The 25,949-nt window shown below is 42.3% G+C and overlaps 1 long non-coding RNA gene across 1 annotated transcript in view; it reads left to right on the top strand.

Moving 5' to 3' along the window:
• The window catches only part of LOC139179917 (uncharacterized), a 70,952-nt gene extending 45,254 nt beyond the window's left edge, over positions 1-25,698 (top strand). Inside the window, exon 2 of the long non-coding RNA XR_011564214.1 lies at positions 25,199-25,698. This is a non-coding gene — a long non-coding RNA (uncharacterized lncRNA). The remainder of the gene's footprint in view (positions 1-25,198) is intronic.
• The last annotated feature ends 251 nt before the right edge of the window (positions 25,699-25,949 follow it).

Raw genomic sequence — 25,949 nt, 5'->3', positions numbered from 1 at the left:
CTCCTGGAGCCTACTCAAACTCATGTCCATTGCATTGGTGATGCCATCCAACCATCTCATCCTCTGTTGTCCCCTTATCATCCCATCTTCAGTCCTTCCAAGCATCATGGTCTTTTCCAGTGAGTCAGTTGTTCACATCAGGTGGCCAAAGTATTGGAGTTTCAGCTTCAACATCAGTCCTTCCAATGAATATTCAGGACTGATTTCCTTCAGGATAGACTGGTTCGATCTCCTTGCTGTCCAAGGGACTCTCAAGAGTCTTCTCCAACACCACAGTTCAAAAGCATCAATTCTTTGGCACTCAGTCTTCTTCACAGTCCAACTCTCACATCCATACATGACAACTGGAAAAACCATAGCCTTGACTAGATGGACCTTTGTTGGCAAAGTGATGTCTCTGGTTTTTAATATGCTGTCTAGGTTGGTCATAGCTTTTCTTCCAAGGAACAAGCCCCTTTTAATTTCATGGCTGCAATCACCATCTGCAATGATTTTGGAGCCCCCCCAAATAAAGTCTGTCACTGTTTCCACTCTTTCCCTGTCTATTTGCTATGAAGTGTTGGGACCAGATGCCATGATCTTAGTTTTCTGAATGTTGAGCGTTATGCCTACTTTTTTACTCTCCTCTTTCACTTTCATCAAGAGGCTCTTTAGTTCTTCTTTCATAAGGGTGGTGTCATCTGCATATCTGAGATTATTGATATTTCTCCTGGCAATCTTGATTCCAGCTTGTGCTTTAACCAGCCCAGCATTTTGCATGATGTACTCTGCGTTTAAGTTAAATAAGCAGGGTGACAATATAAGCCTTGATGTACTCCTTTCCCGATTTGGACCCAGTCTATTGTTCCATGTCCAGTTCTAACTGTTGCTTCTTGACCTGCATATAGATTTCTCAAGAGGCAGGTCAGGTGGTCTGGTATTCCCATTTCTTTAAGAATTTTCCACGGTTTGTTGTGATCCACACAGTCAAAGGTTTTGGTGTAGTTAATAAAGCAAAAGTAGATGTTTTCTGGAACTCTCTTGCTTTTTTGATGATCCAGTGGATGTTGGCAATTTGATCTCTGGTACCTCTGCTTTTTCTAAATCCAGCTTGAACATCTGGAAGTTCACAGTTCACGTGTTGTTGAAGCCTGGCTTGGAGAATTTTGAGCATTACTTTACTAGCGTGTGAGATGAGTACAGTTGTGTGGTAGTTTGAACATTATTTGGCATTGCCTTTCTTTGAGATTGGAATGAAAACTGACCTTTTCAAGTCCTGTGGCCACTTCTGAGTTTTCCAGATTTGCTGGCATATTGAGTGCAGCACTTTCACAGCATCATCTTTCAGGATTTGATATAGCTCAGCTGGAATTCCATCACCTCCACTAGCTTTGTTCGTAGTGATGCTTTCTAAGGCCCATTTAACTTCACATTCCAAGATGTCAGGCTCTAGGTGAGTGATCACACAATCATGGTTATCTGGGTCATGAAGATCTTTTTTGTATAGTTCTTCTGTGTATTCTTGCCACCTCTTCTTAATATCTTCTGCTTATATTAGGTCCTTACCATTTCTGTCCTTTATTGTGCTCATCTTTGCATGAAATGTTCCCTTGGTATCTCTAATTTTCTTGAAGAGATCTCTAGTCTTTCCTACTCTATTGTTTTCCTCTGTTTCTTTGCATTGATTGCTGAGGAAGGCTTTCTTATCTCTTCTTGCTATTCTTTGGTACTCTGCATTCAAATGGGTATGTCTTTCCTTTTCTCCTTTGCCTATCCCTTCTCTTCTTTTCTTAGTGATTTGCAAGGCCTCTCAGATAACCATTTTGCTTATTTGCATTTCTTTTTCTTGGGGATGGTCTTGATCTCTGTTTCTTGTACAATGCTACGAACCTCTGTCCATAGTTCTTCTCTCAGATTTAATCCCTTGAATCTATTTGTCATTTCCACTGTATAATTGTAAGGGATTTGATTTAGGTGATACCTGAATGGTCTAGTGGTTTTTTGCTGTGTGGGGCCACCCAAGATGGACAGGTCATGGCAGAGAGTTTTGACAAAATGTGGTCCACTGGAGAAGGGAATGGCAAACCACTTCAGTATTCTTGCCTTGAGAGCCCCATGAATAGTATGAAAAGGAAAAAAGGTATGACACTGAAAGATGAACTCCCCAGGCTGGTAGGTGCCCAATATGCTACTGGAGAAGAGTGGAGAAATAACCCCAGAAAGAATAAAGAGACGGAGCCAAAGCAAAAACAACACCCAGTTGTGGATGTGATGGGTGATGGAAGTAAAGTCTGATGCTGTAAAGGGCAATATTGCATAGGAACCCGGAATGTTAGATCCATGAATCAAGGAAAATTGGAAGTGGTCAAACAGGAGATGGCAAGAGTGAACATTGACATTTTAGAAATCAGTGAACTAAAATGGACTGGAATGGGTGAATTTAACTCAGATGACCATTATGTCTACTACTGTGGGCAAGAATCCCTTAGAAGAAATGGAGTAGTCCTCATAGTCAACAAAAGAGTCCAGAATGAAATACTTGGATGCAATCTCAAAAGTGACAGAATGATCTCTGTTCGTTTCCAAGGCAAACCATTCAATATCACAGTAATTCAAGTCTATGCCCTGACCAGTAATGCTGAAGAAGCTCAAGTTAAACAATTCTATGAAGACCTATAAGACCTTCTAGAACTAACACCCCCAAAAGATGTCCTTTTCATTATAGGGGACTGGAATGCAAAAGTAGAAAGTCAAGAGCTACCTGGAGTAACAGGCAAATTTGGCCTTGGAGTACAAAAAGAAGCAGGTCAAAGGCTAACAGAGGTTTGCCAAGAGAACACACTTGATCATAGCAAACACCCCCTTCCAACAACACAAGAGAAGACTCTACACGTGGACATCACCAGATGGTCAATATCGAAATCAGATTGATTATATTCTTTGCAGCCAAAGACAGAGAAGCTCTATACAGTCAGCAAAAGTAAGACTGGGTGCTGACTGTGACTCAGATCATGAACTCTTTATTGCCAAATTCTTCTAACTTAAATTCATGCCTATGAAATATAGGAATGGGGAAATCCAAAAAACTATAAAGGACAGGAATAGTTCATAATCCTGCTGTTCTGAAATAACTTATGTCAGCATAATATTTGAATGTATTTACTTACACATGCATGTGTGTGTTTGCCCATAGTTACACACATACATTTTGGAAAGAAAATGATTGTTCAGTTCAGTTCAGTTGCTCAGTCGTGTCCGACTCTTTGCGACCCCATGAATCGCAGCATGCCAGGCCTCCCTGTCTATCACCAACTCCTGGAGTTCACCCAGACCCACATCCATCGAGTCAGTGATGCCATCCAGCCATCTCATCCTCTGTCGTCCCCTTCTCCTCTTGCCCCCAATCCCTCCCAGCATCAGAGTCTTTTCTAATGAGTCAACTCTTCGCATCAGGCGGCCAAAGTACTGGAGTTTCAGCTTTAGCATCATTCCTTCCAAAGAAATCCCAGGGCTGATCTCCTTCAGAATGGACTGGTTGGATCTCCTTGCAGTCCAAGGGACTCTCAAGAGTCTTCTCCAACACCACAGTTCAAAAGCATCAATTCTTTGGCACTCAGTCTTCTTCACAGTCCAACTCTCACATCCATACATGACCACAGGAAAAACCATAGCCTTGACTAGATGAACCTTTGTTGGCAAAGTAATGTCTCTGCTTTTGAATATGCTATCTAGGTTGGTCATAACTTTCCTTCCAAAGAATAAGCGTCTGTTAATTTCATGGCTGCAGTCACCATCTGCAGTGATTTTGGAGCCCCCCAAAAATAAAGTCTGACACTGTTTCCACTGTTTCCCCATCTATTTCCCATGAAGTGATGGGACCGGATGCCATGATCTTCATTTTCTGAATGTTGAGCTTTAAGCCAACTTTTTCACTCTCCACTTTCACTTTCATCGAGAGGCTTTTGAGTTCCTCTTCACTTTCTGCCATAAGGGTGGTGTCATCTGCATATCTGAGATTATTGATATTTCTCCTGGCAATCTTGATTCCAGCTTGTGCTTCTTCCAGTCTAGCGTTTCTCATAATGTACTCTGCATATAAGTTAAATAAGCAGGGTGACAATATACAGCCTTGACATACTCCTTTTCCTATTTGGAACCAGTCTGTTGTTCCATGTCCAGTTCTAACTGTTGCTTCCTGACGAACTAGAAAAAAATACTTTGTTTAAATTTTTAATTTAATTATATATTGTGAGTGTTGCTTTATAACCCAAAATGGTCTCTGAGAATGTTTTCTTAATGGCTGTAGAGATTTCTATGGAAAGGATGTTCCACAGTTTCCTTAGTCATTCTCATTTTGTTAGGCAATTTTGTTACTTTCAAATATTTGTTAATACAGATAACTGAATGATAAACAGTCTGGAATATGATATTTATTTTCATCTCATTTCCTTAGGATAAATTTCTAGATGTATAAATTACTGGGTGAAGCAGTATAAACACATTCTAGGCTTCTGGCATACCATATCAAACTGGCAGGGCCCACTGTAGACCTCCTGGCTCTTAGATGGGAGAAAGCGTTTCATTTGGCGAGTTTGCTTCTGCTCCTGGGGCACCCATTTTTGTGTCCTTCTTCCAATTTTCCAAACCAAGAATGGATTCCCGTGCCCCCAAATGTGTGTCCCTTTACACAGTTAACAGATCACAGAAGAGATCTACCTGATGTGATGGATAAAGTAAATGTGGTCTATGCACCAGTGGAATAGTATTCAGCCATAAAAAGGGAGTTCTGACACTTGCTGAAACATGGGTGAACTTGCAAATTATTCTGAGTAAAAGAGGCCAGACATAAAAGGTCCCACATTTCATGATTCTATTTATATGGAATATCCAGAATTGGCAAGTTTATACAGAGACAGAAGGTAGGTTAGGGGTTGTTAAGGGCTGTGGGGACAAGGAGGGGAATGGGCAGGATAGGTTAACGAGGGTGGAGTTTCCTTTAGGGATGGTAAAAATGTTCTGGAACCAGGTGGATTTAATGGTGGCAGTGTTGTATGCATACTGAAAGCCACTGAATTTTATGTTTAAAAATAGTTAAGATGATAAATATCATGTTATGTGCATTTTACCTCAATGGAGACAAAGAAACAAACAAGTATGCCTGGTGTGTTTGATAGTTCAGGGATCCAGATAAGAGAACTTACTTGGGACCCCAGGAGCCCTCTTCATCTGTTTCAGCGTATTTAGTTCAGGCCATGAGAGAAGCAAAGCACATTCCTTTCAGAAAGAGAAGAAACCATATCAAAACTTTGATTTTGGTAGATGACATTTACTTTTCTAATAACTATCCAGGTAAATTGAGATATGTTGCATTTCTCATAGCATTTATTTTTTTCTTCAAAGAGTCTTCCTAAAAGGGCAAGATTTAATTTTGTCAAAATTAAATTGAAAAGACAGCTGGAAGTGTCAGCACATTAATATGGTGGTGAGGTGCTATTTAACGTAAAGATTATCCCCAGAGCCCATGTTACCAACCAGCTTGTTGAAGTTCATCTTTATAAAACCTTTCCCTGGTTCTTTAATTACTCATTTTGTGAGGGAATGAGTTATTGACTATAAAGTTGGCCAGAGAAAGTCTCTGGGAGTTAAAACCTGAATGTAAATTAATAATTAGTTCACCTGGCCTCAATTTTTAGAAGTAAAATGTATTCCCATATCTCTATAAAAGTTGTCAAATAGCTAACTCGTTGGAAATCTCCTAATTACAGGGAAATGGCGTTAAATTTCTTTCTCTCACTATCCCCGAGATTTAAAATTTTTTTAATGACAGTTTTGGCTGTGGTTATGCATTAGAATAAGTGTTTCTGGAAGTTTAAAGATATTGATATAAAATAAAAATAGTCTTTTGTCTGAAAAAGTGAGGAAAAGTACCTTTAGAAATTTCCATTAGAAGGTAGTCATGGTGGAAATGAAATTTCCATTAGTCTTATTAACAAAGCCTAGGGGACTTTTGAAAGGTATTTTAATAGAAAAACCTAACTCAAGAGACTTACAATTAAACCCTAAAGATGAAAAAAAAAAAAAAAATTAACTTCCTCATCTTTATAGTTACTAGATCTGTGATGGAGGAAAACCAGTGTCAAAGATGAGCCCTCCCAAACAGCAATTCATTAATTAACTAATTAATTAACTCTTTCAATTAATTAGCTCATCAATTAATTAATTAGTTGATCCTTTAATTATTCCTTTCATTAATTAAGTGTCTACCTGCCTTGCATCATGCTAAACTTCATTGATACAAAGATTATAGGAGATCATTTTTGACATCTGAGTTCTTATTGATATTTCAAGGCATATAGATTTAGTAGTATTGATACAAACTGGGATAGGAATATGCCATGTAATTAGCACAACAAAGTTCTACACAAGGAAGAAACATGCTTACTTGCTGGGGGAGGTTTGAGATTTCACAGAGAAAATGACTGTGGCATTGACTCTTGAAAGGGAGATGGCCTTTCAACAGACACAAGGAGAGTATTTTGTGTGGGGCAAATTTGTGTGGAGCGAATAGCATGCAGGTAGCAAGGTGAGTGGGCAGGGAGATTATGGGCTGTTTGAGGCACAACTGCTTTCTTTTGGCTTAAGTGGAGTTCTCAAAACAGTAGAGTGAGTTCTGAGACTGGGTAAGTAGAGATCCAATGGTACCTGGGAACAGAAAGCAAAGTGGGGCTGGACCACAGATGGTCATGAGACAGAAGTGGAAACCGAGCATTGCTTTGGAAGAGGCTGTCAGATTGGGCATTCTGGGTCTTTTCCTCTTGTGGGGTCTGATGAGGACGCTGGTTGTTCTCATGATCAAGTCACTTTATTGCACTCGCCTCTCCTTTTCCTCTAACAAAAGCCCTTACAAGGAGGGAGAAATATTATGTATTCTAAGAGCACTTAGAAATCTTGGACTTAAAAGGCACTTCTTTTATTTAAAAATAAAACAAAGCACTTCTTATTTTGTTTGGGGCCGTGATGTTGTGATGAATTGAAAGAAGTAAACTATTCTCAGGCAGGGAGTTCTTCAGCATCTGATGATTTAAAGCCAAGTTGGGGAGAGCTACATTGACACCCAGGATATTTTATCTCAAACACCTTTTTTTGGGAAGATTACTCAAAGTGACCAGGGTGGTGAAGATGTTCATTGGATACTACAGAATGTCTTGGGGTGGAGGAAGGAGGACCTCTTGAGACAGAGCAGCTGGAAAAAGCAGCCAGAAGACACGCTGCAGGCCCCAGTGAGCCTGGGCAGGGAGGAGGGTTGCCGTGAGTGGTGGCAGCAGGGAGACCAAGAACGCAGGCAGCCACCAAGTCGGGGGCCCAGTCCTTTGTTTCTAGAAACGCTTTGTATGAATTGTGAGTCTTTAAAGGCAGCACTGTAAATAGTGTTAGTAATTGCCAGTGAGGTGTATGTGAAGATCCAAATTTAAAGTTTAGCTTCTCTGGGGCCATAGAGGATTCCTAGGTAGGTCCTTTTTAATATCCCTCCATCCTTCCTTCCATCCCTCCATCTACCCATCCATACTTGTCTGTCTTTCCATCTACTCTTCCCTCTCTCCCTTCGTCCATCTATCCATCCATTTGTTCATCCATCCGTCCATCTCTGAACGCAATATATAATAATGACAGCCTCAGATCAAGGTGTCACTGTGTGCTTGCCTCTGTATTATTTCTGTCCACTTCCCGCACATCCCCTAGACTAACTTCCATGGGAGTTCACATTTGCTCTGTCTTGTTCACCCCTGTCTTCAATATCTAGGAAACTACCCGGCTCAGAGTAAGTGCTAAATAAATACTTATTAAGAATTCATTAGCTCATTATCATTCTTTAATTCACTCATCCAACATTATGTGCCTACCATGTTCCAGGATTTATGCTAGAGTCTGGGCATGAACAAAAGACATGTTCCTTGCACCCAAGAAACTAATATTGGGAAACAGGTAAAAAGAACATGTTAAAGCATATTTAATAGTAGTGGTATAGACAGATGAGAGGAAACCACCTTTTTTAAATAGCCTGTATATACTCATTACTGTATTTGTGATATATTTTTCTTAGTCACCTCTGCAAGGCAGAACCTCCATCCTACTGATGAAAAAATGGAAACTTTGAGAGAGAAAGCCACTTAACTTACTGCTAACAAAAAATGCTTTACATCTTTAAAAATTTTATGTTGGAATACAGTTGATGCACACTCTTGGGTTAGTTTCAGGTGTACAGGAAAAATACTTTGAGAATACAGAGAGGGTGTGCTTTATTCTGTTGGTGAAGGGATATAGAACTAGCCAAGGAAGGCCCCTCAAAGTAGGTAGCGCCGGCACCGAGACTTGAAGAAATAAGCAAGATTGCACTCACTGGAGAGAGGGGAGCTGGAGGAAGAAAGACTTTCTGGTATTTCTTCCCAGCAGAGACACGTAAGAGCAACTCTCAAATAGGAAAGTCAGTAAACTTATGTGAATCATCAACAAATATGGCCCATGAGCCAGTGCACCTGGAAATTAAAAATGGGGTACCCATTCCCTGAGCACCTAACATTTCTGTTTTCCATGGTGTTGTCTCCCACGAAACCAAGAAATGATTGATGTGCTGTTTGGCTTCTTTTTTAGGACAATAGTGATCACGGAGAAGGGAAGATGTGTTTGTCTTCCCAGAAACAGATTACGGTCTTAAATTTAGCAGGCTGAGTCAACATTCTCAAGTGCTGATTCCTACCATCAACAGATTCCATTTTCCTTAAAGAAATCATTATCTTTCAGAACAGGAGGATGCACAAAATGTCCTTAATTCATTAGTTTCTTGTGGTTCCATCCTGCCTTAGATGGTAGTCTGTGTTTGGTGTTTAGCCATAAGATATACATTCAAACCATCTTTTCCCTCCCCCACCATCTCTAAATTATATGGGTCATTGCCTTGCCCTCAACTCCAATTTGACAATCCCACTCTGGTGTGAGAAGAAACTAACGGTATCAGGTTCCTTTGCCCTAAACAGTTAATTCATCTCACATGGTTGAGCAGTTCATTCCCAGGAAATGCCTGGCCAGGCTCTGAACAGGGTCAGCCCCAACTGTAGCTGGGAGTGAAGGCTTGGGGTGGCAACAGATGCCCGTGCCCACCCCCCCAGCACCCCCCCTCCCCGCTTCTTCTCCAGAGAATACCAACTATGGTGGTAATTAAAAATAAATGTCTGTTTCATGTGTTTATCTTCCACAGTTCAAATACCTGATGCGCTGTACTGTTATTCATTAAAAATGCAAAGCTAATATTAAGAATCTGGACAGGCTTGAAGAAGTTATCTGGGCTGGATGATTCCTCCAAATTTAAAAGAGATGAATCCATGTAGAACTTTTAAAAATGTGTCGTCAGTGTCAGATTGAACCGCCCCCCACCCCCCCATATAAAACCATCTTTATGGTGCGCTCACCAGATTCCAGCTTGGTGCATAAATGGAGATCCTCAGATATCTCTCCGCTCCGGGCAGTGGCTCAAATTTTACAATTGTTTTACCGAGGTGTCCACTGGTATTAGGCCCTCCTGCTTTTGATCATTCTGACTAGCTTTCTCCTTCTGAACTGTGTTTCTGTAACCAATTTACAGGACTGCGTATTCAATTTCAGCTTCCCCGTGGCAGCTGATGCGGACAGCTCAGCTCGGGTGCTCTCTATCCCCTACCATCTAGCTGGCTTTTGTGCCATCAACTGGCCTCCGAGGTCATTCATAGGCTAGCTGATTGCAGGCAGCTGAAGGGCCAGATAAAAGGCCCCTGGGGGTCTTTCACAAACTCCTGTCTATTCACTTCCCAGGAAACCCCTCGGAGTCACCCCAGTGTCATTCTCTGGAGGCCTGCCCAAAACAAAGAAATGGGTTGGTAATACTTGAAGACTCTCAGGCCAGGGGAGTCAGCTGGCCTTGGATCAGTACTACAGTGAGCTCTCCCCTTGCCCATCAATTTTCTGGGTAACTGGACAAAGAAAATCGACTACTTTTCTTCTAGTATCAGCAGGAATTTTGTAACTTGACAAGTGATAAATATATATATTTTTCTTTCTGATAAAGACTTCTTTGCCAGGAGAGAAACTCTTGAGAATCAGTAATGCATTTATTCCTAGTTAACAGTAGGGGGTTAGAAGGCTTTCAGGACCCATCTCTATTTCCAACTGTAATGTTTGTATAAAAGCAACCCAGCTGCCAACATCTGTGTCACACTCAACATTAACCTTCAAAAAGTCTTGTCCAAGAAGACTCCTAAACATGCCCCCTTTTAATGCTCTGTGCCCCTAAAGAAGGGTTTTATGGCTTTGCAATGATTTGTCTCCCATTCATAGGCTGGGTCCCCATCCCCGCCTCCCCCCACCCCCCATTCAAATTCCTCTCCTGCTTTCTCTTATAAACCTCTGAATGGGCAATAGGAGGCAAAGTAGATTTCTGTTGCCTCCTCCAGTTGTCTGTTTCCACTGTCAGGACTCTGGGCAAGACGGGAGGGAGATGGTATCAATGTCTGTGTCCCCTCCCCGCTTCCCTCCAAGCTGCCACCTGGGAAAGCATGAAACAAATAATAAAGACACCACTAATGTTTCGCCCATTTGACCGAACCGCATCCAAAGGGATGCAGACACCCGAGAACTTTATTTAAAAGTCTGCCACCAGGGCGAGGGCTTCAGGACAGCCTGGTTCTTTTCTTGTCTGATGTTCAGTCCTGCAGAGAGGGCGTTGAGCTGCCTGGACCTTTGTCTCCGAGAACCTAAATATCCCTCCCACGACATTATGCGGAGCGGATGCCTGAGCTTTTCAAAGACTGAGGGGCGTGCAAAGGGCGCTGGGGGTCCCGCCACTTCAGAGAGAGGAGAGAGGGAGCCGACTCTGGGAACAATGGGAGCCCGGGGCTTTGTAATTCAGAACCCTGGCGCCCCTCTCAACTCTCCTCCTCTGACCTTCCAAATTGGACCAAACAATGGAATTGTGGGAATGCCAACACCTAAGCAGCTTTGCCAGGGCTTTTGCGTTTCTGCTTGAAGTCTTGTTTCCAGATGGAAGAAAGTCACTGAAGGGAGGAGGCAGTCTTCATGTAGATTAATCCATGTTAGGCTGCCTGAAATGGGGCGATGGCTTTGTCAGGGAGCAGTGATCGTGATCCTAAGAGTTTCTGATTTTCTTTGAAAGACTGGGGAGAGGACTGCCTGTACCCGATGGCCCCAGCAGGCTAGGAAAGACATTGCTTTGAAGCTGACTTAAGTCTGCAGATCAAAAATACTTTCAGTCATCACTCTGCGTTGGCAAAATTTGAGGAGTATTGGGTAGCCCCCAAATCGTTCTTATTATTAAAGAGCTGACACTCGAACTTCTCCATACCAAAGTATTCGGGAGGGTGGAGGGATCCTATTGGGTTATCACTGTTTGATTTTCAGGGAGTTTAGCTTTTCTCTTTTCACATCCATTTCTGATTTCAGAAATGTAGAGAACTGAAGTTTCAGATTAATTCCATTCATGCATCATACCGGTTAGCGAGGGAAGAGCCTAAGAAGTCTAACTTTATTTGGAGAAGTACACCCCAAAACTTTAAAGGTCTCTGCCTGCATAAAAGTACCCGACCACAGTGAAAATTGGGATGAAACATATAGCCTTGCTTCTGATGTGTTTCCATTGCTTTTTGGTTTGGATTGAACAGAAAACCCAGAGCAAATAGTCTTTCTGAGGACATAAACTTCCACTTTTCAAATTTTTTTTTTTCCCGAGCTAGAGAAATGCCAAATTTTTCCAACCTCAAAAGAATATTCTGATTTCAGATCTGCTCAAAATTTGCTTGAGGACTATCAAAATTTCCTATCTTGGTGGTCTTTCCTACTCCTGATGAGTAGCAAGAAGTCTATTTCAGATCCATGGGGATTACACTGATTGTGGGTTACCTATAGCAAGATGTTTAATTCCAGTGATAGTTTTTCTGCTTCTGGGTAGCATGTGTCAGTCAGTGCACATTCCAAGATAAGAGATAAAAATCTCTTTCTCTTGGTAGTCTGAATCTGGTGGGGATCAGAGGCTAAAACAAGTCAAAAGAAGCCAGATACTACATTCTGTCCTCTCCCATCACTGATCTTTTTTGATAATTTGATAATCTCAATTTCTTTCTACTCTAATTCTTTAGCTCTCTTATTAACATTTGATTTAAATTTTCAGTTGCCTTTTCTGAAAGAAGGTAGTTGTGTTTTGGAAGGCAATTGGTGAACAAACCCAACTGGGTCTTGGGTTGAATAAATTTGCCAGTGGTGAGACATAGTTGCCCAAAACCAAAAACCAAAAACAAAAACCAAGAAGGATACTGCATGTGGGGAGGAAAGAATGTCTTTGGGCTTGCCAGACACCATCTGGCTCAGCAGGTACCACACTGGGAACTGCATTTGAAGACGAGCCTGGTCAAGGTGGAGATGGTGGCAGAGAGTGCTTTCAGCTGCCTGATGTGTTTTGTTTGACCTGCAGCTTGATTTCAATATTGAATGCTTTTCATGGAACATGGACTCATAGAAGTACACATTCTTCTTTCTTGCCTTTCATCCGGTCCTCATCACTCATCGCTGTCACCTGTCTGACTTCTGAAGGCATCTGAGATCCTGCCAGATATGATCGCAGGCACTGGGAATGTCCACCTGTGGACAGGACAGGGAAAGCTCTGCCCTCGTGAAGCTTTTGCTCTAGGAGGGGAGACTGAAACAGAACAAACTCCTCCCCCGAATAACTTCCGAGATCTCTTTTGATAGTGATGTGTGACCTGCAGAAAATGGTAGAAGGTAACAAGGCAGAGGGTGAGAGAAGAGGAACATTCCATGGGATGGTGGGGATGGTCACCGTGAGAGCGACATTGAGCTGAGCCCTGTGAGACTTTGAGGGAGTGGCAGTCCAGGCCCAGGGAATAACAAGTTCCGACTCGGGAGGCTGGTATAAGATGGCAGAGGCCTAGTGCGCTGGAGTGGAGTGAGGGATGGCAGGGGGATGACAGAGGTACAGTGGTCCTCGCAGGTGGAGTCAGAGTGTGGAAGCCATGGTCTGCAAGACAGAAGCAGAGTCGCAGATTAGAAAACAGACTTATGGCTACTAGGAGGCATGTGGAGAGAGGGTTAAACTGGGAGAATGGGATTGACATGTACACAGTACTATATACAAAATAGATAACTAATAAGGGCCTGCTGTATAGCACAGGGATTTTGTTGTTGTTTATTCACTAAGTTGTGTCTGACTCTTTGCAACCCCATGAACTGTAGCCTGCCAGCCTCCTCTGTCCATGGATTTCCCAGGCAAAAATACTGGAGTGAGTAGCCATTTCCTTGTCCAGGGAATCTTCCCGACCCAAACCAATGTCTCCTGCATTGGGAGGCAGATTCTTTACCACTGAGGCACCAGGGAAACCCATAGCATAGGGAACTTGAGTCAATACTCTGTAATGGCCTATGAGGGAAAAGAATCTACAGAAGAGTGGATATATATATGTGTCTATACACACACACACATATATATATACTTATACATACATATATATATATGCTGTGCTATGCTTAGTGGCTCAGTCGTGTCTGACTCTTTGTGACCCCATGGACTGTAGCCAGTCAGTCTCCTCTGTCCGTGGGGATTTCCCAAGCAAGAATACTGGAGTAGGTTGCCATGCCCTTCTCCAGGAGATCTCCCCAACCCAGGGATTGAACCCAGGTCTTTCACATTGCAGGCAGATTCTTTACCATCTGAGCCACTAGGGAAGCCCATGTGTATGTATATGTATACACGTATATGTATATACGTGTATACATGTATGTATATGTGAGGGACAGGGAGGCCTGGCGTGCTGCAGTCCATGGGGTCGCAAAGAGTCAGACATGACTTGGCGACTGAACAACAAAATGTATATGTATAACTGATTCACTTTACTGCACATCTGAAACTAATACATTATAAATCAACTATACTCCAACAAAAAATTAAAAAAAGAAAACAAAGTTGTGGAAGCCATTGGAGGAGGCTGGAATTGGCTATGGGTGTGGTACCTAAGTTGGACAAGGCCCCTATTCAGATGCCTTCGATATCTGATTCTGAAACTCTGGTTGTTGCCTCCGTGGGCTGTATGGAGACTGGTCGGCAAGCTTGCCATCCAATGAGAGTTCAGGCCTTCTAATAGAGTTCTTATGAGATGTGCAGGAGTAAGGCTGCTACAAGCAAGCGCTCAGCCCTATTTTGCAGGGAAAAGAGGGGATGGTGAGTTAAATGGATTGGCCACAATGACTCAACAAGGCATGAGCAGCACCTGAAATAAAGCCCCACTGTGTTGCTTCCCTTTGCTCCAAGCTTGGTACCACGATTTCTCCCCTGTATCGCCTCATTATTATTCACTTACTCGGGTGTGATCTGAAAGGGCGCATTGTTTCAGAATCAATAAGGGGCTGAGTTCGCGTAGCACAGTGAGTGTCTGAGCTTCAAGTACCTCCTTATCACCAGTGCACAGCAGAGGACAGGTCCAAATAAAACACATTATCAGGCCCTGTTGAGAGTCCAAGCCCAGCAGCTGTATTAATGGAGCTCTTTATATCCATTCCCTTTATGAACTGAGTTTTCTCACTTTCATTTCTCTGGGAACTTCTAAATAGAGCTCTTGCTGAAGAATGACAAGGGTGTTTGAGTTGGAGAGTTGAACAGAAACCATTTGCTCAATGGAGCTCATACTTGAAAAGTGGGGAAAAAATAGGTAAGAAAAGACCACCCCCATTCTAAGAAAGCAGGGGAGGGATTCAGTTGCCTGCTTTGTGGCATTCCATATCATGCTTAAATTTATGATGCTAGACTGAAAACCTTGGCACTGACTTCGTAAGTTTTTTTCTGAATCTACATGTCTGCAATTAGACACTGAAAAAAAATTAATGTGTTTTTGCACTTAGAATCCTAATAATTGTCTATTGAATTTAGCCTGTGCATAGATATGATACGGTAGTAATTTTGAAAAGACCTAGATTATCAGTATTTATGCCTTTATTGAAAAATTGTAGTAAAACTCTTTCTTGTTACCTACCTTCTAATATTGAGTAAGTTATCTGCTTGGTGGGCACTTTCAAGATAAGTGATAGGCTAAAATAATATCAATTCTATTAAATTCAAAATGAGTGTGCTTAGAGTTGGTTTTTTTTTTTTTTTTTTGTATCCCATTTTATAGACCCATCAGCCTGATCCTCCCTGTAAGTATGTTTTGCTTGGTCTCTATACTGTTTAAATATTTTCTGAGTCAATATGGAGGAGATTTTAAAAATAAAATCTGGATTTCCAGCTTCTCTGAAAATAGCAAAAGATCTATCACACAGGGTTTACCCAGGACCAGTGCTTACCCCGAATTCACAGTCCCCACCACTTCCTATTATTCCTGCCCCTGAGGCTGAATGCCAGTCTGTAATTTGTCATTACACTTTTTTTTTTTTCCCTTAAGAGTAGAGAAATATTGAGTTGCCTAAAAAATTTTGTTTGGGTTTTCTGTACAATGACATGGAAATACCCGACTGAACTTTTTGGCCAACCCAACGTTTCTCTGTATCTGTGTCTGTATCCAAAATGGAAATTTAGAAAATTTACCCTTGGGAATTCCCTGGCAGTATGGTGGCTAGCCAGCTTCCCAGGTGGCTCAGTGGTAAAGAATCTGCCTGCCAGTGTAGGAGACACAGGAGAAGCGGATTTGATCCCGGAGTGGGGAAGCTCCCCTGGAGGAGGAAATGGCAACCCACTCCAGTATCCTTGCCAGGATAATCCCATAGACGGGGAGGCTGGCAGGCTGCAGTTCATACGGATGCAAAGGAGTTGGATGCGACTTAGCCACTGAGCACACAGAGGCACACAGTGGTTAGCAAGCCACTCTTCCACTGCAAGAGGCACAGGTTTGATCCCTGGGCAGGGAACTAAAAACCCACATGCTGCACAGAGTGGCAAAAAAAAAAAAAAAAATTACCCAGATGGCTGTATGCTTGATGAAATGTGGAATGCTTTGTGTTTCATATGTTGACAGATGTCTGGTGACCAGGCTCATTTACAGGGCTTGCTGGGACCTTAAACTCACTTATCAACTTCACACTTTTATTTCCTCTATGAGGAAAAGGCAACCTTCCCTACCTTTTCCTTGAGTTCTCAATTTAAATGTCACCTCTCCTTCCCCACCTTTCCTGATTCCTGTGTCGGATTAGGTGGCCCTGCTCCTTGTCTGGTATGTTTGAATTCAAAAAGTTCGAATGAACTTTCTAGCCAACCCGATCCTTTCCCCAACCTTTGCTAGGCTTTCTTGTAATTATATTTTAGACATCATACTTTAAGTTTTATGAGGTTGAGAATTGTCTTTTCATTGTAAAAACCCCAATTCTCGGACATAGTATGCCTGCAAAAAATAAAAATATTTTTTAAAGTATGATGTCATTGCAATCTGCAGTTTGAATAAAAATGAAATGTAGCCTCATTTCATTTGAGTCCTCATCACAAGCTTTAAAACCGATTCATCAGAGTTTCAACATACAGAGTCTGCTTCTGAGAAGAGAATTTTTTCCTCTTCTAAGTCTACAGCAGAAAGTGATTTAAACAACTGTTATAGCAATAATGCTATTCATGTGGTAAGTATTAATTGATCACTTATTATGTACCTTGTGCTATTCTCATTGTTGCAGAGTCCTTGATCTCTTGTGAAGCTTTTACTCTTGTAGAGGTGGTGATGTGCAGGCAATAAACATGTAAAAACAGATGAGATAAGCTCAGAACTGCAGTTGATAAACACTGCAAAGAGGTTACAACGGGCACGTGGACTAGACAGCGACTGAGGTGGGGACAGCTGCAGATGAAGCTCGGCTGCTGATATCGTCAGGGAATGGCTTTTCCTTCATTTGTATTTGAACTCAATTTGAATGATAAGAAAATGCCAGCTTTAGGAAGACCTGGGAAAAAGAGTGCTCTAGTTGCAGCAGGGAGCAAGTGCAAAGGCCCTGGGGATGGGGGGCAAGCTTTGTGTGTCTGAGGGATGCATAGGGCTAATGAAGCTGGAGCTTGAACAAGGAGCCTGGTGTGAGATGAGGTCAGAAAAGAAGGCAGGATCTTAGACACACTGTTGTTGTTCAGTCACTAAGTCATGTCCAACTCTTTGCATAAGAGCATGAATTTTAATTATAAGAATTGGTGAGCCTCTCATAGACTTGCAGACTCCAAATTTCTCTGGGCAGACAGACTGGGGACCTGGAGACACTGTGGGCTTGAGAATGAAATGGACTTTGGTTTGAATCTCCTCTCCATCTTTTACCAAATGTGACCTTCAACAGATCTTTCCTTTCTCTGAGCTCAGATTCTAGCTGTGAAAAAAGATTAATGCTTTCAGTGTAATTGAGTCATGTCTTTGTCCATTCATCCCACAAACACTTATTGCACTTCTGCTGTGTGTTAGGCCCTGGAGGTGTGTGTGTGTATGTGTGTGTGTGTGTGTGTGTGTGAGTTGCTCAGTCGTGTCTGACTCTTTGCAACTCCAAAAACTGTAGTCCACCAGGCTCCTCTGCCCGTGAGATTTCCTGGGCAAGAATGTTGGGATGGATGGCCATTTCTCCTCCAGGAGACCTCCTGACCCAGGGATTGAACCTACTTATCCTGTGTCTCCTGAATTGGCAGGTGGGTTCTTTACCACTGAGCCACGTGGGAAGCTCATCAAGCCCAGAAGGTAGATCCATTAATAGGACAGGTGGGGTTTTTCTGTCTTCATGGAACTTATGATGTACTTAGAAGTAACAGTAGATTGATAATAAGCAATATAAGTCGACTTGAGGTAGTGGCCAGTGCGATGAAGGAAGGGCACGGAACAATAATAAAGAAGACCGGGGAGTAGTTACTTGGCCTAATAAGTTGTCCTCATTTTACTTGTGAGGACACTAGGGTCAGAGAAGTCAAGGGCTTGTTCAAGGTCACTATGACCATAAGAGGCAGAGGCAGAAATCGAAGCCTGTCCTGCTGGTTCCACAGTCTTTGTTCTTTCAAGACACTACATAGTTGTTGGTTTTACTCACCAGAAAGCTGAATCATAAATTACCTTTTTTTTTTGGATGACTTATATCAGAGAATTGAGAACTGAGCTCTCCATCTCCACCCTAGATCTAGTTCAGCCCCGTTTTAGCTCCCATATAGTTCTGGTAGGTACACAGTTCTCTCCATTTCTGTCACTACCACCCTGATCCAAGCTGCTCTAGCCAAAACACATCCTCCCCACCTGCCATTACTATCACCACCATCATCACCACCACCACCACCATCATGATCATCATGTTGCTCTTAGCTCTGGTGTCCAAGATCAGTTCAGTTCAGTCGCTCAGTCGTGTCCGACTCTTTGCAACCCCCGTGAATTGCAGCACACCAGGCCTCCCTGTCCATCACCAACTCCCGGAGTTCACTCAAACTCACGTCCATTGAGTCAGTGATGCCATCCAGCCATCTCATCCTCTGTCTTCCCCTTCTCCTCCTGCCCCCAATCTGTCAAAGTTAGACAGTTGTTATTTTCCTCTTATGAGACATAACCAGTTATTCATTGGTTTCATGGGAACATCTAGAGTTCTGATGAAGTTGCCACAGATATTTATATATATTTGTTAGTTATCTTTTTAACTTTAACAAAAATAGTGCTTTTGCTTCAGGTTTTGGAGAACTTAGGCATCTAGACTGGAAATACAAATCCTCCCAAAGGTAGGAACTGGGATCTCATTTATTCATGTAACAAATATTTATTGAGTGCCTAATATGTATAAGGCACTCTATCAGGGGCTGAGAATTCCAGGCCCTCAGGGAATTTATAGTAGAAGGAAATAGGCAATAAACAATAGATGAAATATACAACTATTAGGAATATAAACTGTACTGAAAACAAAGAGAAACAGTAGAGGCTGAGGGGGATATTTTAGGTTGCAAAGTGTAGTAGCATATTTTGCAGTGTAATAAGCAGCCTTAAAATCTCAGTGGCTTATTTCAACAACAAGGGTTTATTCTGAGGTTCCTCCTCTGTTTATGGGTTCTTCATTCACCTTGGACCTGTGATTATCTAGGTATATTCTTCTTAGCAGAGAAAATGAGTGAGTGGAAACATGTAATTGATCTAAGGGCCTCAGCTCAGATCTGGCCCACAGTCACTTTCACCCACATTTCAGGACCAAAGCAAATCATATGATCAGTATCAGTGGAGAAATGTTCTCTGCCTACAGTGAGAGGCACTGGAAAGACACCTGCAGAAGTGTGGATGTATCATCCTTTTACAAGGAACAAAGAGCTGGGAACCATGATCCTGTCTACCCTGGAGAGCTCAGAAACTCTCAGTGTAGGTAATGTGCCGGTTGAGACTTACACAAACAGAAGGAACCAGCCCTACAATCATCTCAAGAAAGAATTCCAGGCAGAGGGCCCAGTGGGGAGGAGGTCCACGGCAGGAACAAGCTTGGGGGATTGGATGAAACAGAAAGATTCAAGTATGGCTGAAGGAGGGAGGCAAGAGAGAGATTCAGAGTCTATAGAAGCTTGATCTCAGAGGGTCTTACAGGTCACAGTGAGGGTTTGGGTTTGCAATGAGAAGAATGAGCATGACAAGTGTACTTAGGTTTTCTAAAGAAAACTCTGGCCATGTCTGGTACCTACTGTCTGGCAAGTAGTCAAGTAGCTTAGATCAGCTTTGAAAACCTATAAGATGGATGACCAGAAACCCCCAGGGCTTTTTCTCAAGGGATTTGAATGCTAGCCTAGGAAACTGCAGGATAATGTAGCCTAGATTCTGGTTCTTCACCCTGGGAGATGGGCATTTGTTGTTCAGTCGCTAAATCATGTCCAATTCTTTGTAACCCTATGAACTGAAGCAGACCAGACTTCCCTGTCCTTCATTATCTCCCAGAGTTTTCTCAAATTCATGTCCGTTGAGTCAGTGATGCCATCCAACCGTCTCATCCTCTGCCACTGCCTTCTCCTCCTGCCCTCAATCTTTCCCAGCATTAGGGTCTTTCCCAATGAGTTGGCTCTTTGCATCGTGGCCAAAGTATTGGAACTTCAGCTTCAGCATCAGTCCTTCCAGTGAATATTTAGGGTTGATTTCCTTTAGGATTGACTGGAGATGGGCATGGACCCTCTGTTTCTTGGGGCTGTACCTCCCCAGGGAACCAGTGGACTTGTCAGGGAGAAAGAGAGTTCAGGGTGGGCCCCAGATATGTACACCACTCTGACACAACCTCCTAATTCAGAGCAGAAGCCTCAATAAGGAATCACTTTAGAAGAAAGGCTGTGCTTTAATTTATTGTTTTTTTTTTTTTTCTCTAAAGTTTAAACATTCTCTGCACTTGAGTGGCTGTTGCTTATGCATCTGACTTATTTAGGCAATTTGCTATTGTGTGTGTGGTCCAATCCAGCCTGTTTCAGTAAAGCGTATGTTAGACTCTTGGAAATTGTCCAATGGGCATTTTGTGCATGCATAGATGTGTGTGTGTGTGTGAGACAGAGAGAGAGGCGGGGTGGGCGCAGGGGGAGAAAAGATGGCAAGAAAATTTTTGACTAGCAACCCAAGCATGATGTTCACAGATGAATAGTGTACATTTGATTTGAAGAATGAATTCTTTTTTTGAAATTTTGGCTATTGTCAGTCATCTTGCAAGCACACTGACATGGTTTAAATTAGTGTTGTGGAAGCAATATACTGCAAAGGAGTGCGTGACTAAATTATTAAGAGCAAATCCATGAGGACCAAGCATGAAAACATCTTAGCAAATAGAGAAACTTTATATGGAGCTTTTCACCAGCTGTGTCCCTGGTCATTGAGCACAACATGTAACAGTTTGCCTGGGGACTATTTCGGGAAAAAACAGTCATTTCATCAAGGATCCAGCTTAGGTTTGAAATTTTGTTTGGATCATTTGCCAAGAAATTGACGTCCAAAAATTCAATATGACAAACATTAAGAGAGTTGGAAACCAAGGCAGGGAACTCAGCTCACCAAGTTTTAACTCTTACTAACCTGTTGGAAAAGAATATTGCTGAGTAATTCTGTTACATTACTAATTTATAATTTGTTCCTAGCCTAGTATTTCTGTGTGCTCTGATGGGTGAGTAGAAATCCTGGAAGCTTTAAAAGTCAAAGGGCCACTATGAAATCTTGGCTTTGTGACTTACAGATGGCATGAGCATGGGCAAGTCATCACACTGTGCCTACGTTTACTCATCTGTAAGGTGGAAGGGCAATGCACACCCCACAGGCTTAGAAGAAGCAGTGAGTTCGTGTTTGCAAGAAGCCCTTTTTAAACTTGCAAGCAGGCACAAGCATGCATTCTAACTTTTACTGATGGCAAAGATAGGGGGTAAGGGTCACTACTGAGCACTGCAGATATGAAGAGTTCAGAAATAATCTCAACACATTTGAAAATTCCTGGGGCTCTTTCATTGAACAATCAAAAGAAAGAGTCAGGGCAAGCGTTTCAGCTCTGACTCGGGGGTCATGGACTTGGAAGACGTTGGGAAGCAGATTGCAACCAAAGGCAAGGGGAAATACAATGAGAACAAGTCTGCAGCAGGTTTTGGTCTGATGTTTAAGCCAGTGGAGGACTGCGAGCCCCTCATCTTGTTTTCATTTCCCCAGATGATGGGCGCATCAGCTTGGGATGATAACAGCTCTCTCCATGGAGAGGGAAGCATCCAATGTTGGGGGCAACTCCAGTTGAGGGAATGGGAGGGGGCCTGGGGACCTAAGGCAGGTGCGAGGTCTCTAGGATAGACACCTTCCATCTCAAATAGGGGGCCAGCAAGTCTTATAGCATGGTACAATCACTCAGGGTCTGTTTATCACACTGATGAATGAATGGACTCTTGGAGACAAAAGCAGGAAATGGGGGCCTTGAATCAACTTCTGCTTCCTCTTGAAGTCCTAGCTGAAGTTCCACCTTGTCTGTGTGGTCTTTTCACCAGGTATGTATCTTTACACCTTGATTCTTATAGTCTACCACTGGGGAGAATACTTTGGGCCTTTCTTTACTCGTCTCATTCTGTCTGTTTTTAAAATAAGGGAATTTTTTTTTTTCCTGGGGTGTTTGCCATTACCAGGGGCTGCTCTTTGTATTGAAGACCCAAAGAAGTCCACTGCATAGGCGGAAGGATAAAAGCCGATAACCAAGCCGATATAAAAGCCAATTTCTCCAAAGAAGATACGCTGCTATTGTTGCCGTTCAGCTGCTGAGTCACGTCTGACTCTTTTGAGACCTCATGGATTGGAGCCCACCAGGCTCCTCTGTCCATAGGATTTCTTAGGCAAGAATATGGAATAGTTGGCCATTTCCTTCTCCAGAGGATCTTCCTGACCCAAGGATTGAACCCACATCTCCTGCATTGGCCAGTGGATTCTTTACCACTGAGCCACCAGGGAGCCCAAAGAAGATATACAAATGATCAATAAGCACATGAAAAGATGTTCAATGTCTTTAGTCATTAAGAAACTGCTGGTCAAAACCACCATGAGATACCACTTCATACTCACCAGCATGGCTATAATTAAACAGAAAATAACAAGTGTTGGTGAGGATGTGGAGAAATTGTAATGTTTATGCAATGGAGTGGGAATGTAAAATAGTGCAACCACTGTGGAAACCAGTTCAGAGGTTCCTCAAAAAGTTAAACATAGAATTAGCAGGTAGGGAATTCCCTGGTGGCTCAGTGGTTAGAACTCTGCGCTTTTACTGCTGAGGGTGAAATTTCCATTCCTGGTTGGGGAACTAAGATCCCATAAATCATGTGGCACAGCCAAAATAATAATAATAATAATGATAAAGAATTAGCAGATGACCTAGCAATTCCACTTCTAAGTATGAACAATAAAGGAATTGAAACAGGTGTTAAAAACTTATACATGAATGTTCATAGCAGCACTATTGACAACAGCCAAAAAATGGAAACTTCCCAAATGCCTATCAACTGATGAATGGGTAAAACAAACATGACGAAAGGTGTTGAATACCTTTTCATGTGCTTGTTGATCATTTGTGTATCTCCAAAAAATCGGTATATATCCATACAATGGACTATAATTCAGTCATAAAAAGGAACGGAGAACTGATACTTAGCACAACACAGATGAACCTCAAAAGCATTAGGTTAGGTGAAAGATTTAAGACACAAAATCTACCTATTGAGTATTGATAATTCCACTTCCTTGAAATATCAAGACTAGACAAATCCATAGAGACAGAGTCATTAGTGATTACTGGGGGCTGAGGGGAGGGCAGAGTGGGAGGTGACTGCTTCATGGGTACGGGGTGTCATTTCAGAGATGAAAATATCTAGTGCTGATGAATGCATGGTGTTGTGAATGTTCTCAATGACACCAAATTATGCACTTTAAATGGTTAATTTTATGTGATGTGAATTTTACCCCAATAAAAATAAGTTAGTTAAACAGAACTTCAGTAACTATTCATGGCCTAATGAGGGCTATAAGAGATGTGCGGTCCTTGTACAGTGGGAGCATGGGTGGAAAGAAACTGCCTCTCTCTGGGGCTGTTGAATGGGACAGTGGTGTGGAAGGAGGCATCCTCATTTGGGTAGCATCTTGTAGAGGAAGGGACTGTGCTCCAGGTAGAGGGAATGATGCAGGTAGGATATGGAAGTCTAAACAAGCGGAATTTGTTTTGGGAACATGAAACTTCTTGCAGACTTGATGAGTAGGGCAGGCTTGAAACAGTGTAATGGAAAGAAAGCAAGCACACACTTATTGAACACTTACTATGTGCCAGGCAGCAAAGCTAAGGGCTTCGCCATGAGGTCGTTTAATCCTCCCAACAACTCTGACAGTTTTCTCACTCTTACCTGGAATGAAACTGAGTGTGAGAGGAGGTAATTTGCTCAGTGTTGTATAGAACCTTCACCTGTACAACCACACAAAGAGAATACACACAGTCAAGGGTTTGTAAGAAGAGTGCTATGACTCTCTATTCCTCCTAGTTAACGCCGCTTTATTAGATGTTTGAAGACGGATTCAGGGATAGCAGGAGAAGCTTTGTTCTTTGTGGGGAACCAAACGTAAACCCACATTGTAATAGTCAGCATTCTCCAATGAAACAAGACAAATAGGTGATGTGTGTGTGTGTGTGTGTGTGTGTGTGTTAGTCACTCAGTCATGTCTGACTCTTTGAGACCCTATGGACTATAGCCTACCAGGCTCCTCTGTCCACGGGATTCTCCAGGTAGGAAGAAATTTAGCATAAGGCTCATGAAATTATGAAGGATGAGAAATCCCCTGATCTTCCATCTACAGTTGGAGACCCAGGAAGAATGAGGGTATAATTAAGTCTGAGTCCCAAGGGCTGAGAACCAGGAACATCAGGGCAGGAAAAACCCATGCCATAGCTGGGGCAATTGGGCAGGAGGGACCAGATTCTGCCCGACCCTCTCCTTTCTGTTCTGTTCACCCCTTCAGCAGATTGCATGATGCCCACCCACACGGGGAAGGCAAATTGCTTTCCTGAGTCCACTGATTCAAAGGCTAATTTTATCCAGAAACACTCGTAACACATCCAGAAATAATGTTTGGCCAAATATCTGGTTACCCCACGATCCCATCAAGTTGACACATAAAATTAATCATCACATGCGTGTTATAGATCTCTTGTGTGTTAGATTCTGGAAAAGAGTTCTGATATTGTGTTGCTTTTTATTGCAGTTTTAAAAATAGTTAAAATACATTTAAGCAGATCTAGACCAGACTCTTGTGGGCCACTTGCTTTCAACAGAACACAGTTTGAAAACCACTGCTTGCATGATCAGAAACCATTTAGCCCTATTTAGTCATATCATGTGTGCCTCTTATGCCTTTGAGTAGAATTCTGTCTCCTTGTGGCCCATTTTTTTTACATGTTATGTGTAATATGTGGTCAAAAAAGTGCCAACTCAATAACAGGATTGATAGAACTGCTGTGACTCAGACTTGATGAATGATCATTTGTGGAGTGATTATATATTTCTGTATAGTCTCTATATGAGCAATTTCACTTTTGACCTTTGTAACCACTGGAAAATTATTTAGAGTTCTCCTATATCCCCATCTTAGTTTTTTAAGAAATAAATATCTTATTTCAGAATACTTTCAGATTTACAGAAACATTGCAAATATAATATATCTGTATCTATGTATATATATTTATATAGGTGTGTATGCTTTTAAACTGTGGTGTTGGAGAAGACTCTTGAGAGTCCCTTGGACTGCAAGGAGATCCAACCAGTCCATTCTGAAGATCAGCCCTGGGATTTCTTTGGAAGGAATGATGCTAAAGCTGAAACTCCAGTACTTTGGCCACCTCATGTGAAGAGTTGACTCATTGGAAAAGACTCTGATGCTGGGAGGGATTGGGGGCAGGAGGAGAAGGGGACAACAGAGGATGAGATGGCTGGATGGCATCACTGACTCGATGGACGTGAGTCTGAGTGAACTCCGGGAGTTGGTGATGGACGGGAAGGCCTGGCTTGCTGCGATTCATGGGGTCGCAAAGAGTCAGACACTACTGAGCGACTGATCTGATCTGATCTGATATATATCCCATGCCCAATCTTCTCTTCTATTCATGTCTTACACGAGTGTGGTACATTTGCCACAACGAATGAGTCAATACAAATACAGCGTTATTAAACAAGTCATGTTTTGTTCAGGTTGCCTTTGTTTTTATCGAATGTCCTGTTTCCAGAATTCCATCTGGGACACCACATTCCATCTGGTTGTCATGTCCTCTTAGGCTCCTCTTGGCTGCGACAGTTTCTCAGACTTTCCTTCTTTCGATAACCTTGACAGGTTTTTTTTGCATATTTATTTACTTGGCTGAGCCAGGTCTTATTTGCAGCACTTGGGAATCTTCAGTCTTCATCGTGGCATGCAGGATCTTTAGCTGTGGCTTGTGGAAACTAA

This window comes from Bos indicus, chromosome 26, assembly GCF_029378745.1.
Source record: "Bos indicus isolate NIAB-ARS_2022 breed Sahiwal x Tharparkar chromosome 26, NIAB-ARS_B.indTharparkar_mat_pri_1.0, whole genome shotgun sequence".
Classification (NCBI taxonomy): domain Eukaryota; kingdom Metazoa; phylum Chordata; class Mammalia; order Artiodactyla; family Bovidae; genus Bos; species Bos indicus.
Note: the sequence above shows the minus strand (reverse complement) of the source record. Positions and strands in the feature narration are given on the sequence as shown.